Below are 17080 nucleotides of genomic sequence, written 5' to 3'. Positions count from 1 at the left end.
AAAGTACTGTTCCAATCATTCCAAATTTTTTTGTTGATTCTTATAGTTTAGAAAAGTTTTGTCTTTGGGTCACATTCACGGTGATGTTTCGTGTGAAAGGATCAGGTATTACAAATAAGGCCTCTGTAATACTGCAGCTCAGCAGATGAGGGCAGTTGAGTTTGATCCACAGGAGTAGACCCATGTAGGTTGGTTATGATTTGATTTTAGGAGTCAGTGCTTTTGCAAATTAGAATGTATGGGATTATTTTTGCAACCAGAGGCAATTGCAGTTGTGCGTGCAAATATGCAGACTATGTCTTTTTTTTTTTTTTTTTTTTTTTAAAGCAGACTAAATCTCTCTGGTGGAGTTTGCACTGTAAGGCACTCTGCTTAAAGAAAAGAAATCAAATTTCTAACACAACAAAATCAACATAGTCCCTTTTTTCATCTTCTTCTTCTTTTTGTCCCTACTGTCAGTGAAACAACTTGAGTTTGTGACACATCCTGTTGGCTCTTGTTTACTATGTAAAGATGCACCCTGCCAGGGTGAAGGAAATTGTTTACATTTATTTTTTTGTTTGTTTGTTTAAGACTTCACATACAATATGTGCTCTTCCTAAACATCCAAAGCCATCGGCCGCTGAATTGCAGTGATTTAAGGTCTCTTTAGCCACCTGCTGAAGTTTGTATTTTTGCCTAGAAGCAGCTAAAATACCCAAGAGACAGAGCGGAAAATATGTGCAGCATATTTACTTTCCTCTCCTGAATTTTGGGACGTTTTCTGGGTGAGGCTTGGTGAATACCAAGCCAGGAATGATTGGCTCACATGTAGGGCTGCACGATTAATTGTTAGAAAATCGCGATCTCGATTCATACTTATGTGCGATCTCATTTCCAAATGACAACGATTTAAAAAAAAGAAGAAAAAAAAGAAAAAAAGTCGACGATTGTACCGCACTTTGATCCGGGACGTAATCTGCATGAAAACAAGCGCTCACTCTTCCTGCTCAACAAATGACAAGGGCGGAGCCTTATACCACGTGATACAGAAGCTGTGCCATGTGATGCTAAAATTAGCAGGGAAAAAACAACGGAGAGCACGTCAGGGATGACGAGAAAGTGACAGGAGAAAATCCGCCCCGGTCAACCACCCAAACATCAATAACGGGAACCTTATACAGCGCTTCCCTATACCCGTCGAACTTCCGCAGGCACAAAGAAATTACGGAGGATATCACTTATCACCTGACTAAAGATATGGCTCCCATCAACACTGTGCAAAACGAGGGATTTAGGAAAATGATCAACACCCTAGACAAACGCTACACAGTGCCGTCCCGCAACTATTTTTTTATTGTTGCACTACCTGCTCTATACACGCAGTGTCGAGCAACGGTGGAGACGGAATTTCAAGCAGTACAACATTTTGCAGCTATAACAAAACGTGAGACATTTGTTGTTTTTATGTTTATTTATTGTTTTTATGTTCAGTCTCAACTGTTACGAAGTTGATGTGCAGTTAATAAGTGCAATAAATATTTATACTGGAAAAGAAAATCGTGAGAGAATCGTGATCTCAATTCTAAGCCAAAAAATCGTGATTCTCATTTTATGCAAAATCGTGCAGCCCTACTCACATGTATGAACTAAAGTGTCTAAAGCACAAAAGAAAATCGCAAAAGCTACTTTTTGTTTTTGCTTTAGCCACTTTTGACTGACTAATTTTCATTGAGAGCAGTGTTGTAAATGGCTCAGTCACTGCTTGTAACCAAAATAATTACTCAAAACAAAGATTTCAATATCTATTTTAAGGTTAAAACACTGAAATAATATTTAACTTTAACTCTTATTTCTTTGTAGTTCTTTAGTTTTTCATAGTTAAAAGAAAATATTTTTTATAATATTATAAATAATATAATAATTAAGTTAAACTGTTTCTGGTCTAAAACTTGAATATTAGCAGCTAAGCTAGCTTTAGAGTTGCCAGAAGGCATCAACCAGTAGAACATTCTAGTCTCTATTTATTTACGTTTCATGAAATTTTTTATAACATGCAAATGCGTTTGCCAAATCACCTCAGTCCATATTCAGAATAACCTTATTCAGAAGCTTATTATTGTTATTGGCAGGTTTAGCTTTCTAAGCTAACGCTACTTATCATTTATTGGCAGCGTTAGCTTAGAAAAGTAAAAATGTTTGTACAGTTTATCACATGGATATTTATGCAGTTGTGACAAATATCCCTTTTGACTTTTAGCTATGGAAATGTAACTTGATGGTCTTTCAAAAAACGTGTGATGATATTAGCAACTAGCTGGCTAAATGTGTCATCAATACTTTTCCAAGCTTCATTTGTATCATTTTTACATAAAGTGTTGAGCCCCAACTGTTACGAGCACTTTGGTTCAGTTACCATATCACTACTAATACTAATTATCATCAATTATAATTATTAATCCAATGCTGGGCACTCGATAAAACAGCAGAGCAGGCCTGTTAACATTCCAGCTCTTGAAAGCAGCAAACACTTTGAGAAGCTCTGGCTGTATATGGCTCACATTTGACCACATCTTTTCAAAAGTGTTTCAGTCACTACTAGCAACAAACTATTTGCCATAACTCAATATTTATGTTTGTTTTATAGAGAAATAAACCTCCCCTTACACTGGTCACATGAAGAACTCGTACAAACATGTAATGTGTGTTAAATTTGTGTTGAGCAATAATTTTGCCATAGGGGGTGAAGTTTGAGACTGATTGTTGGGTATATGACTTTTACATTTATGTCTTTAAATGACCCACCACTCAAACCCGGGGGATGCTCTGAAGAAGGAGGAATTGGTCCAGTCTGGCTTCTGCACTTCTCCAACCTTCACACATTAACGTTGGGGGAACATGCAGTGCTTTAGGCTGCTTTGTGTTTTGGTAACAGCTGTTCATAAACTGAGAGACTAGACTACACACAAAAACAATTAATGTAGTATTCAGTGACTATCCAAGAAATACAAAGTCATTGAAGCGTGAAATCACTGGAAAAGATATTGGAGTGCAGACGGCACTAACCGACTCATTTTCTAAGAAAGGTCAGTATTGATTTCCTATAATGCAAAACAAATTTATCAGTCCAGCTGCAGTGTGTTTGTATGCATGCATGTGAATGAAGGCACAATTAAATTTTTCTTTCCATAATGATGTTATGTCATGGAAGCTTGTTTGAGTGTGTAATCACGCCTGTGTGCGCAGCACCAGAGAACCACCACTCTTGCTTGTTCTCACTGATTATCGGCAGGAAAGGTATACCACGCAGAAGCTTCATCAGATTGGATCCACTCGATATGCTCCTCCTCCTACAACCTCAGTAATTCATGTCCCTCCTGTTAAACACTCGTCATTGATCGGAGTGGAACAGACTTAAAGGGTCCGCTATTGACATAAGTGTTTTTAAGAGGCCACGTAGCAGTTCTGGCAGCTCATAGGTATACACAACTTAGGATACAGGTTAAAGTAGCCATCTCTTTGTAAGGCAACCTAAAACATAAATGACTCGACTGCATACCACACTCATTACTGAAAAGGGAAGAAAAATAATTAGTTTGGTATTTAGATTGATTAAGACTTTGCCCTTTCCATGTCAGCTAAGTTTTTGCTCAGCTTTTCCTGCAAACAGACTGGTTTAATGAGGTTTTTCATTGAAAGGACACCACCTCTGAGCACCTCAATATTATTAATGTGTCGATTCTGCTTCAACTCTTAATGTTTAACTGGATCTTTGCTCAGTCTGCGCTGGCCTCGGGTAGTGTGTAAAAATCATGTTTTCTTATCAGTTTCTAACTCATTGCTGCTCTGGCTTGTCCACCAAGGGTGAAATAATTTAGTACCATTAGGTGATTCTAAAGTGCTGGGCAAAGGAGGAAAATGAGGGATTTCCATCATATTGGCCCAATGTGAGTGGTTTATGACCAGCAGGTTAGCAGTCTCTATTGGAGCGTGTTGTAGGGTGTAGTGGTCATCAGCAGGTATCATGACTCATGTCTCCATACTGCACTTCCTGTTTGCAGTGCTTTTCTTTTTCTTTTTCACTGAAGGGCAAACACCACCATTGGCTGTATGGCTCTTAAAAGCCCATTATGACTCCATTACCTGCCCTAGCTTGCAGCAGGCCCACAGCAGAGCAAAACGGGCCCCCTTTAGCTGTCAGGGTGAGGGGAGGAGAAACGAACAGCAGCTGTGGATAGAAACCAGGAGAGGAAGTGTAGTGTCAGGTGGGGAAAGGCTTAGCAATTGTGGCCTGGTCAAAAATCTTGGGGCAAGATGGCTTTAGGTTGTCATTTTTTTCTAAATTGTAGGTGGTCTGTAATGGAGAAACTCGGGAGATCAGAGTCTTGGCCAAGAACACTTTATCACACTAAGGGGCCTGAGTTTGACGCACCAACTCTAAGATTAGAGCCTGCAGTCTAACAGAGCCACAGCTGCCCAAGGTTGATTCAAAAATGTTGTTCTTAAACAAATGCCTGCAAACCTCAGTGAACTGAAGCAACATTGTCAAGAGAAGCAAACCGAAATTCATCCATAATGATATGAGAGACTAATAAAGTCATTCAGAAAATTCTGACTTCATATTATTGCTGCTAAAAGAGGTTCTGTACGCTATTGAATTGTTACCTGTACCCAGGACCTGACAACAGCCAAACGTTCCTACTAAGTTGTGGGGTCACTTGGTGGGGACTTCTATGATTAAAAAAGAAAGGGACCTTCCACTTATCAAATACGTTTAGTGCAGGTGTGGGGAACTCCAGGCCTCAAGGGCCATTGTCCTGCAGGTTTTAGATATCACCCTGGGTCATCACACCTCAATCAAATGATTAGTTCCTTACCAGGCCTCTTGAGAACTACAAGACATATTGAGGAGGTAATTTAGTCTTTAAATCAGCTGTTTTTGTATCAAGGACACATTTGTAACCTGCAGGACAGCGGCCCTTGAGGCCTGGAGTTCCCCACCCTTTAGTGGAAGTGGCCACCCCATTTGTTGGTTTACTGCTAAAGGGACTGCTAATTGCTTGTTTGCTCACAGAAAAGTGAGTACTGCAGGCACCAGTCATGGGCCAAGGTTGCCTGGATAGATTGTTTGTACTCTCTACAGGCTCAGTACTGGGTTGTTACTCCATTATTTTGGGCAATGAACATGTAACTGTCCACCCAGGCTTATTGTTGAGAACTAGTCTCAACACTTAGCTTGGTTGGACCGTATCAGTGTATGAGAGTGTATCAAAGCTGTGTTTTTCCTACAGAGCATTTGGCTTGAAAAAATTCTTTTCTTTGTAAATGCTTGGTTCCTTAGCAGCCTCTTTCTGCACTCACACTTTAAGACGGCTTTATTGTGATGAATCTGTTTAGATAACCTTAGCTGGATAATGTAAGGGGCTCTGTTATCATGCAAAATTACATGATGACAGGCAGCCTGAGGGAGCCGGAGGATCTCTTGTCTTCCCCCCCTCATATTGAAATGTGTGGGGAACAATCCTGCCTTCTGTTGGGAGGAACCAATTCTGGAGCTACTGTGAAAACGCTCTGTAGCAGTGCTCCTGGGAAATTGTCTCTAGCTACAATAGTGCTTCATAAATAAGCAAATGAAGATGAAAGATCTGACTGGAATGGAAATATCCCTGCACAAAGCAGCAGATATAGTTTTTATTCTGTTGGTGTCCCATTAAATATATTTAGTGCATATAGTCATTTTGTGGTGATTTTAATTAAGAGCAGGAATCAATATCAACCAAATATTGTTCCATTAAATACTTTAAGTATACTAAATATTTAGGAAATGCCTTTCTCACTTTAATAATCTAATTTGTTTCCCTTTGTCCACTTAATATTGTCTTAAAAAGATCCCATTTAGCCAATACTGCTGTAATATATGTGGCTTGCTTTTGTCGAACTGTGAAGAATGCTCAATATGAGTTTACACAATCTGCTATAATTGAACCATTTGAACTGTTACAGTCTCTCTATACACAGCCAATCTGTCATTAATCATAAACTAAAAGCAGAGAGCTGTTTCAGTTTGAATAAAGAACTATTGGGAATAAATAATACGCTGCTGAAATACTGGGCTGTTTTTTACAGCAGGGGAAATGCACGCATTAGCTCTTCACCTCCACATGTCATTCAGTAGAACCACAAAGGCTTTAAGAACATTATCCAAATCATTAGCCAGATTACACTATTTTCAGTTTATTTCTTGCCTAAAAGGAATCTACTATGTGAGAGACTGTACTGTACCAAAAAGGTTTCGGTCATGTGCACAGGGGGCTTTTGCAGCATGAAATCAATATAAACCAAATGAGTGCACTCTGAGTTCTCATTCAGCTTGGTTATTATTTTTAACTTTAGCAGCAGGACCAAAACTCTTAAGAAGAAAAGGGCTTGATGTCAATGAAGTCGTACGCCGGTTTGAATTCTGCTTTTTCATCTGCCTTGGTCACGTAACTTTTGCTTCCATTTATGTGACGACGTCTTGTTTTTTTGAACTTTGACAAATTTGAAAGTGAGCGTCTTATAGATCTGACATTCTCTCTTTTCACCTCCTTTGATGTCACGTCCCTCATCTCCTCCTCGTCCTCTTCTGTTCTCCTCTAAAAAAAAATAAAGAAAGGAGGTATGTTTTATAGCATACCTATCTTTGTTTTGAAGCTGTATATGATGAGAAAGGGGCAGGTCAGGGCATGTTGTTAGCCAGTGAACATAGTGTACTACAAATGCTTATGTTCTCTGAAACATTGCATGACCAGTATTTTGAAAGGACACGTCCTTCAATGTGCATATTAAGGAATTATGTAGCACTTCCACTGCATCTGCACAATATCTCTAAAATTACAAACAAAGAGTCTCAGAGTGACGCTGAAGAACTAGTTCATTTGTTTTTTACTTCTAGGCTGAACTTTTATGATTCGTTATTATCAGGCTGTCCTAAAAACTCTTTGAAACTCCTTCAGTTGATCGAAAATACTGCAGTGAGTAGATGCGGACTAGATAGAGATCTTTTTTAAAAAGTGGTTTGTTACTGATGCATTCTGTAGCAAGCTAGCTTGCTAAAGTAAAAGAAAATGTTAGTCACAGACTGCGTCAGTAACCATGAAAAGTATTGCGTAGACATACCAATAGCCATTTTTAGCGCTGTTCTGTAATTTTGTTAAAATTGGACGTGTTCTGGGAAATTTGGTCTGTTAGGGCGAGGCTGCTTCAGACTCCATTGATCTACTTCGAGCCTGCTGAGATTAATGAGAGCACTGGCTGATCGGAGCAGGCGGAGTGGCTGAGACTGATTCACCTCTCTGTTTGCTCATTACTAACTGTGTAGAGAAGCTCCTGAAAATACAGATCGAGCCGTAATTAAAACAGAATCGGAGGATGCTCGCTGGAAATTGGATTTCCCCCTCATGAAGTCGGGTGCATATTTAATATCTGATTTCGTCTCTGGGTGGAGTTAATGCGGCGTTGTGTGTGTGTGTGTGTGATGTACACAGCTGGCTTTTCATTTACTGACGTGCCCTTCAGCTGACCCACAAAGCTCCCTGTGCTTTCTTCAGTTATCACTATATATCTTCTTTAATCGGCTGGCTTCGCTGTTTGCTGGAAACAAATTTATTTAATAATTTATTTATCTGAGAATGAGAGAGGAGAATAAATGAACCGAGACACCTCCTATAGTTACAAATCGCATCAACGTTGAGCGACTTCTCTTTAACAAATTGTGCAGCATGTTACAACTTCCGTAAATAAAAATTAATGTTTCAGCTCGTTGCTTTGAAGTTACTGGAAAAAATACTTCACATTTGGCCTGCTAGAGATTCTTAGCTTTCCGTGAGTGTATCAGCTTATGCAATAGACATTAACAATGAAAACTGGTATAAAACATTAAAATTCATGTACGTAGGGCTCTCTATTCATGACTTTTCTCATCAATATTACATCAACAACTTGCAGTGCGAGTATTGTGTGTCACTCTGCCAGATGCCACGCTTCTCTTTGACCTCATAGTGACATCATCACTATGGGTAAGTGAATATCTTAATGTGCCTGTACTGATCCCTGTGATAATGGAGGCTATAGTCAAACTTGAGGTGAGTGTGAGCAACTCAAATTTAACCTAATTTTTGCATGTTGGATTTGGTCTTCTGTGATGCGCACACATGGCATGTTGTCACTGAGATTGTGTAAGCACTGCTGACTGTGCATACAGCGCAGTATTGACAATATGTTTGGTGCTGTGGATTTGCCAGTCGCACATGTATAAAAGTGCAGTGGCTCAGTCATTTGTCTCCGTGGCGGAGGCTGACTCTAGCTGGTACGGGCCCTGGCACCGCCGATGTGAAGCACCTCCTCTCCCCTCCCTCCACCCTCAAAAGCTCTGATTGTTAAAGGGCAGCATCACTGGACTAGTGTTCTTTGGTTTGACACCATTGTTCAGTCTCCTTTTCTGTCCTCCTTCACCTTGCATTTCCTTTTTCTGACCCACTTTTGTAGTTCCCCCTTTTCTTTTCTTCTCCAGTTGATGAATTAATTACTCGGAAATTTAAAAGCCGCGCTGTTGCCGCTCTAAATGTGCCTGTGTTCATGCAGCCGTATTCATGACCTTCTGCATGCAGCCTCTGAACCAGCTCCCTGTGTATTCTTCATCTTTGTGCGTGAAGAAATTGTGCCTCATTGTGGCCATGAGTTCAGGAGACCACGTCATCTTGTCTCGGTCATCTGGCAGGACAATTACTGAGTGTGTGTGTGTGTGTGTGTGTGTGTGTGTGGTTCTGAGGCTACAAGAGTCCAAAGTGAGGGGATAGATGGGTAACAAAACAGTACAAAGGTACTACTCTTGCTACTGTGTCCCAAATGTCAGACAAGATTATCTAGAGTCTTTACTCTTGGAGAACAGACATGCAGGTTCTGTATGGTAATCCCGATTGAGAGGGGTGTTTCAAGTGTTTTTCTGTAGTGGTCATGATGGGTTTGTATTAAAAAAACAAAACAAATGCATTTTAATCTAAGGTGGGTTCATCACATTAAATGCACAGCTGATCAAGTGGTCCTTAAGTGCCACTAGAGACACATTTGAATTCATAGTTCACTGCCTGCAATATGTGGTTGTGTGCAGCTCTAATCACTGCCAAATGTTGTTTGTGTAGTGCTTTTTTTTATGATCTGCTTTTTTATTGCTTCTCTAAGCTGTTTGCTGAACCTCCTCCATGCAAGACACAAGCACTGTAACTTCCAGAAGTAAATCAAATGCTCTATTCTAATACAGTAGATAATCACACTTTAGATTGGTTTACAGCTCTAGGATTTTTTTTTTTTCTTATCCTAAATCACCCCCACACACTCCCTGGATACTTTATTATGCACACCTTGGTATTACGCAGTTGGGCCCACTTCTGCCTTATTTATCAGAGATTTTGGTCGATATTGACATGTTGGTGTGGCACAGTGGAGTGGAGTTGCAAAGGCGCTGTGCTGAATTGAAATCTGGTGACTGTGAAGACTATTTGAGTACATTGCCATGTTCAAGAAACCAGTTTGAGATGACTTGAGCTTTATGACATGATGTTTTATACTGCTGGAAGAAACCACCCGAACATTGGTCAGTGTTCTTACAGTGTAACTTTCTCTGTAAACCCTGGAGATGGTTGTGGAAATTGGATGCAAAGTGTGATATTTCAGATTTGTAGTCTATGATCTAAACCAGGGGTGGGGAACTCCAGGCCTCAAGGGTTTTATAGGCGTCCTTGATCCAACACAGCTGATTTAAATGGCTAAATTACCTCCTCAACATGTCTTGAAGTTCTCCAGAGGCTTGGTAATGAACTAGTCAGTTGACCAAGGGTGCTATCTAAAACCTGCAGGACACCGGCCCTTGAGGCCTGGAGTTCCCCACCCCTGATCTAAACTGTGTTGGGAACAGTCTGCTTTATTTTAATGTAAGAAACTGCAGTTATTTCACTGTAAGATGTCTTTTTCTCATACAGACTGTCTGAACTACCTGAACTAGAAAAAGCCTTTTGGGGGTAAACCAGGACTTTCTTTTAGATCTAGTTTAAGAAATCCTTACAGCAGGTCTATCTGTCTATCTTCCTATCTATCTAAAGAAAATAGTTCTGCTGTGAGAGAAAGGAGAAAACTGATATCATATTATCAGCACTGGTGATGGCTATATAGGATTCATAACCTTCTGTTCCATTTAGTCTACTGTGGTTATTTTTAGCAACAGATTCTTATAAAAAATACTGAAAATGCTTTCAGGTGCATAAAAACTAGCACTGGTGCTCTTCCACACATAGAGTTCATCTTCATTATGGTGACATTTGGATTTTGAGGTCTTGGGCGCTCGGCAGAGCAGAGTGTTTCAGAGTATGTCGGTCCTGTTTGTTTGAGGTTTGTCTCAGGTTTGTTTTTGGAGTGTAATGTCTCATCTCAAGCCTCAAGCATCCAGCTGGCTTATGAGTCCGGGACATTAGTCATGCTCACTCCCTTGCTGAAATGTGTGTATCTATAAATGTGTTTTGGCCTCTCCATGGGTGAGGAAATGTCCCTGAGCACTATGCTGATGGCATCAACCCATGTTGAGCTGCTCTGTGTGCTGGCTCTCTGTCATACTAGAGACAGCCATTCATAGTGGCTGCCAGGGAAAACCTCATCCTCCACAAACACGTCTGGCATGGCAGATATAGTTCTTTATCAAAACACCAGGCTTCACATGAGTTTACTGCGATTTGAATTTTTAAATGCTACAGCTAAGTGCACACTCAATACACTTTAATTTGGCATGGTTGTTGCCAGATTTATTTTGGTTTGTGAGCTGTATGTGACCAAACATTTAACATGATGTTCAACCTGAGATTATAAGATTTAGTGTTAAGTTTGGTGTTAAATGTGATGGTAACTTTGGATGGCAAAAATGGGCCTAAAGAAGCTAAGCGGCTCTTTTGAGTCTCTTTTAGGACTCAATCATAACTTTAAGCTATAATATAACTTAAACAGTTGAGATATACAGTATAAAAAGTAATAGTTTCACTACAGCTGAAATGAAGGGGAAGTATCTAGAGACAGCGAAAACATTTGTGGAACATGTTAACATTATAGAAAGGCTCGTTTTTAACATTTGCATGTATGACTTTTAGGGACTGCCTCCAGTAAGTGGTTGGTGGTTTAATTCCTGGATGTTTCAGTCTACATCCCAAAGTATCCTTGGGCAAAACACTGAAACCTGAGTTGCTCCCTATGTGTTCACTGGAGTGTGAGTGTCTGAGTGTTAGCTTTAAGACACTGGTGTAGGAAAAGTGATTGAATGTGTGTGAATGAGCCATGTAGTAAAAAGCACTTCTTGATCAAGTAGAGTAGAGAAGCGCTGTACAAAAATCAGTCCATTCACCATACAGTGCAGAATGTGTGGGTTTTTCATCAAAACAAAATCAGACAATTAATTATATGAGAAAATGTCATCCTAATGTCAAGAAAACAAAGAGAAAATTGTCCCTGTTTGTCAGAAACAAGTCATTGTGAGGAGCTGTTCAATTAAAAGTTTATTTGTATAGCACATTGAAAAACAGAGTTGACCAAAGTGCTTCACGGTCGGTTAAAAACACGAGAAAAAAATAGACTCAATTAACAATTAAAAAAACATAAACCAGTCTGATGGTACTCATACTGAACTTGAATTAAAAGCCAAAGTGAGTTTTAAGACGCAATTTAAAAGACTGAATAGACTCTGAAGTATGAATCTCCTCTAGCAGATTATTCCAGAGTCTGGGTGCTGCTACTGCGAAAGCCTGATCTCCTCTATGCTGTTGGTAATGACAAAGCATTGAAGCACTTCAAGGTCAGCCTTACAGCTGCTTGAATAAAAGCAGCAGCTGTGACACTGCTATGTGTATAATGGTGCCTTGCATCATGCATAGCAAACAAAAATCCAACTGTGGTGGGTCCTCACTCTTTGGATTTTTCAGATTAAAACCAAACAGAAAGACTGTAAGCTATATCTCATGTTGATTTATAATCACTCGAGCTTAACAGCAATGTGCATTGTTTCCCCAGGATGAAGTTCTTTTCCATTTAAAATCACTGTTTCAAGTGAAGTTCGGAGGTCATGAACATGGCTTGGATAATCAGGGAATGGTTCTACTGCTTATCTCTGCTAGGGAAATCTCTGGAAGACTAACGCCCTGAATGCCAGCGGGGGTTACAGAGACAGAGGACGTCTTTTTTCCCCGCTCTTAGCTTGTGGGTGCTTCAGATCCACCATCAATGCAGCAGCAGATAGATTTTTGCCCCTGGGTAGGAGGGTTGGTCCGGGGCCACATAGCGATGGATGTTTTTTCAGAGGAATGCTTCCCGTGCCTCAGTCCCACCACAGTCCTTGTTCTTGTCCCAGATGCTTGGCTGCACATCCTCTTCACACTGAGGAAGAGGAGGAAAAATGAGGAGATTGAGGCCCACTCCCTGCATGCCTTCCTCCTTCTAGATGCTGAAATTTCGCCTCTTGCACGGTGCTGAATTTCTTCATTGAACAGATCAGACAGGCCAGTTGTCTTTACCTCACTACTGAATGTAGATCCTGCAGGAAGCAGAGGTGGTGATGGTAATTGTTCATGTCACAATAATCAGAGATTTCAAAGGTGGGAAGGGACACCTGTAACTTCACCAGCATTACCCGCCCATCTAGGCACTTTTGTCACCTAAATTTTCATCGGGATATCTTGAAGCTGGTGTGGAGAAGTATTAAAGATGACATATCTAAAGATGAAAAGTTTATTTTGAATAAGACGAGCATCTCTTAATGCAAAGAAAATAGCAAAAACCTAGAGTGATATGTTTGAAAGAGCATGCACAGCAGTCTGACATTACTCACTGGTTCCTCTGCAGTGGTTTAAGGAGCCCTCGGCAGAAGCATTGATGGTAGGGCTTGAGGAGTTCTCATTATCTCCCGTCTTCAAACCATGAATAAATGCAGTATTTATGAAAAAAAGCCAACATGGTGAAGTGAGCACGCTTTCAGCAGATGCTTGCTTCTCTCCACCCTGCTATACATCATACTGCTGGATAATTGGCCCTTAGTGTTGTTTACAACTTGTGCGTCTCATGTATGTCGTGTCGTCTCAGGTGTAGCCACGCAGCTGGATAAAAAGTTTTTAATATAGTCAAAGACTACATGGGGGAGAAACTATGACATGAATTGCTTGATTCTCTTCTCTTCAAAAATGAAAAGAAGCACTTTGTTGCTCCAACTTTTCTGTGACTTCAAATCAAACTAGTTGTCAGACTGAGCGGCCAGAGGTGGGACCAAGTCATTGTTTTGCAAGTCTCAAGTAAGTCTCAAGTCTTTATCCTCAAGTCTCAAGTCAAGTCTCAAGTAATGTCAGGCAAGTCAGAGTCGAGTCTCAAGTCACTGGTGTAAAAGTCCGAGTCAAGTCACAAGTCTGAAACTTTGAATTTCAAGTCCTTTCTAGTCTTTAAAAAAAAAAAAAAACGAAAAAAGCATGTTGCAGTTATATGCTAAATGTAAATATTAGACCATGTAATTTTTAAATCTGTGTTTTTCTCAACACATGACAAAATAGTGAACTTAGAAAATATACACAAATTGTGAAATTGCACCTCTTTAAAATGCAGCTCAATTAAACCTAGCTCCAAGAATAATTTTCACCGACAGTTCTGAGATAAGCTGCATGTTATTCTTGGATGTGGTTGTAGGACCGGCTTTAAAATCGCATGACAAAAATATCATACATATAAAAAAAAACTGCATCACCAACGTAGCCTGGACAACATTTGCTAGTTAGATGAAGTCAGCTATCTCATTGTAGCACATTTATATGCATATTTATAATCATACGGTTCTTGGAGTGAGTGCATACACTCATGAAGTTTAGTAACTTCCGGTCACTGCAACAAGCCCAGGTACAGTTTACCGACGGATGGGTGCAGGACCTTGAAATGCACCGTGTAGAACGAAAGACCATCGTACGTATCATAAGTTTACCAGTCTCACAAATCGTCTTCATAAATACACATTCGTTAACCGTTTATTAATAGGACCTTTGAGCTCAACGGTAATTAATTAGCAGTGGAAATAATTTCTGGTAGCATTACAGAAATGTAGCAGTGACAATAATACTGTATGCTGTAATCGTACTGGGCAATTAGTGATACAAAAACCTGTTTTATCCTGTGAATAAAAGTATGTTTTTGTCAATGTGCCATAATAACAGAAGCGAAACGCAATATTGTGTCAGGACAATTCACTATTTATGCACAATAAACACAATAAATAAAGGAGCATAGCGCGACAATTTCTGTTCAGCGCCAGACTTGCTTGTAACCTATATCACCAATTATGTTGTGAAAATGACGCATTAACTACAACAGCAGACTGACCTTCGTGTAAATGCTTGGAGCAGACTAACCTGTGAGCTGGAGAGTTCTGGGACGTTATATTTGATCTTTGAATGGCTGCAATCCAGGCCATCCGTCACCTCTTTGTTACTTCGGAAACATGGCTCGAACAATTTCTCTTCAACGACGTAATCCAATAACAACCGATCTCTTTACCCGTCGGCTTCCCGTGGCTGTCATGCGACCGGCTATTGCAGTTAATAATACAACGGCTTCTTGCCATTTTTGTGTTTCTTTTTATCGCTGTGTAACTGATTTCAATTGAAAGCCTGCGTGCGCTAGTACCGCTTGCCACGAGTTCCGAGAATCCTTTGCGGTTCTACCCCTGAATGACGTCACATTTTCAATCTCTATATAATATGCATGTTAAATTTTATATTTGGGGTAAAATATCAAGTCTTTTCAAGTAAGCCGGTTCAAGTCCAATTCAAGTCCCAGGTCATTGGTGTAAAAGTCCAAGTCAAGTCACAAGTCTTAGAACATTTTTTCAAGTCAAGTCTAAAGTCATAAAATTAATGACTCGAGTCTGACTCGAGTCCAAGTCATGTGACTCGAGTCCACACCTCTGTGAGCGGCACAGACAGTTGCAATCAATGGAATTGGCGAGGTGTTTGAAGGATATTTCTTAGGTGTTGATTGAGTCACCGACTCCCGGAAAATGCTATTAAAGGGTAGATTGAATCCTGGAAGAAACAAGTCATTCTGTATTTAGATGAAGAGCCTGGGATTCGCTAAAATGTCAGGGTTCACGCTGTCGCTCAGCCGTCAGTGACCTAGCAGCTGAAACTAGAGGCCTTCAAAGCATTTACCTACAGTTCAGCTTGTTTAGAAGTACTGTGCGAGCTGAACGTAATACTTCTTGACAGCAGCAAGGAATTATCAGTGAACATGTCGCAGAAAAGTTACCGAAAATCTGTGAGAGAACACAGATATTTGACAAGCTAGCTAACAAGGACATCTTGTCTTCCCAGCTTCATTACCTGGGATTCTGAGCTTGTTCTATTACTTTAATTGCAGTTCCATGGGCCACTGTTGTGCAAGTAGTTATACAGCAGGATAGTGTCCTGTTTCTTCTCCCAATTAAATTTGACAACTTAATATGAATTTGGGGGATTTTAAATCAAAATCTTCTATCTTTTTTTTTTTTTTTTTTTTTTTTTTTTTTTTTTTTTAAATGACATCAGAAACAGCAGTATGCGACATTACGTGATGGCAGAGCTTCAGTTCATCCTTTGTCTTTTTTTTTTTTTTTTTTTTTTTTAATAAATAGGACAGGGGGAATGAATGAGAGAAAGAGGGGGAGAGAAAGAAAGAAAACCAAAGGGGAGAAGAGACGGTGAGAAGGGGGGGGAAGAGAAAGAAAAAAAAAAAAAAAGAACTCCTGGGTCACCTGTATGGAGAAAAAAAAAACAAACAAAAAAAACAAACAGAGGAGACAGCAAACAACAAAGAGTAACATAATAATAGAGAAAACAAAGCACCATCACAATAAACTAGCTAGTCATAGATATCAATATTTACTAAATAATAAACGATATTGTGCAGCACGCAAGATAGACAGCGCACAGTGTGCTTTGAGGCAGCAGCCAAGAAAGCTTTAGTCCGCGTCTGTGAATACCCGTGTGTGCATACCTGTGTGGATCAGCATGCTTGCATTCCAAAGGTTTCTCCATGTAATGATCTGCTAGGGAGTGTGGGGGGGCCACAGCCCCGTCCTCCAGGGTGTGAAGCGGGTATGGAGGAGATCAAAACTCCAGACATCCAGAGGCCCCCAAAATCTTCTATCTAACGTCCATCTAATTTCACTCTCAGCATGTTTTGTTCGTTGAGCTAAAACCGTGTGTCCAAAGCAATCTGGTAATCTTTCAGAAAGACTCTTTCAGCAGTTTAATTTTTTATAGACAAATGATAATAGGGTGCAAAATAAGCAGTAGACAAAATGAAAGCAGCAGGTCACAATCACAATTGATGGCTTTTTGCCTCGGCTGTTGTTTGATCAAATAGAAGACTAAGGTAGATCAAAAACACAGATGGCAGTCTGCTCCACTGTACGCAGAATGGTAATGGACACAAAACAGCCTTATCTCATAAGAGATCCAATAGAACCACTTAAAGGTGACGATGATCGATCATTGAACGGTAACAATAACATTTTCACAGTTTAGGACTTAAACAAATGGGTTCACGTCACTTTGTCATATTCTACCCTTCATCATTAGGCAGCTGATGATATGTCTGCATGTTAGGGAGGAGGGGGTGTGTTTGTCCACCAGAGTATGGTTTGTTGAGTGAGTCCAGATTGGCTTCAAATGCCAACATATTGGTTCAGTAATCTCTGAGTCATCAGCATTGATCAACAGCCCCGTCAGTCACCCACATGTGTGCTTTCCAGCTGTCATAAGCACACACGGAGTTCACTAATTAAGCTCTTACTCACAAGCATGCAACCTTATTTCTGGTAATATAAGATGAACATGTAGTTAATACTATGCTGGCATGTTATTGCCTGCAGTTACTGCACGTCAGGATATTATTCAGTGTAATTTGTATTTTCTTGGTATTGCGTTAGGTGATGCCAGCACCACTGTGCTGAGGAAAAAAGCAGATGATGGAAATCTAAAAGGCCTCATGGGCAGACCACTAAAAAAACAAAACAAAAAAA

The 17080-nt window shown here is 40.1% G+C and overlaps 1 protein-coding gene across 2 annotated transcripts in view; it reads left to right on the top strand.

The window, feature by feature from the left end:
* Positions 1-17080, top strand: part of LOC308405152 (myelin basic protein-like) — a 51526-nt gene that overhangs the window by 31204 nt on the left and 3242 nt on the right. The gene's annotated exons all lie outside the window — the stretch shown is intronic.

The sequence above is a fragment of the Rhamphochromis sp. 'chilingali' genome (assembly GCF_963969265.1).
Source record: "Rhamphochromis sp. 'chilingali' genome assembly, chromosome: 11".
In the NCBI taxonomy this organism is placed as follows: domain Eukaryota; kingdom Metazoa; phylum Chordata; class Actinopteri; order Cichliformes; family Cichlidae; genus Rhamphochromis; species Rhamphochromis sp. 'chilingali'.
The sequence above is the reverse complement of the archived record's forward strand: the minus strand, read 5'-3'. Positions and strand labels throughout refer to the sequence as shown.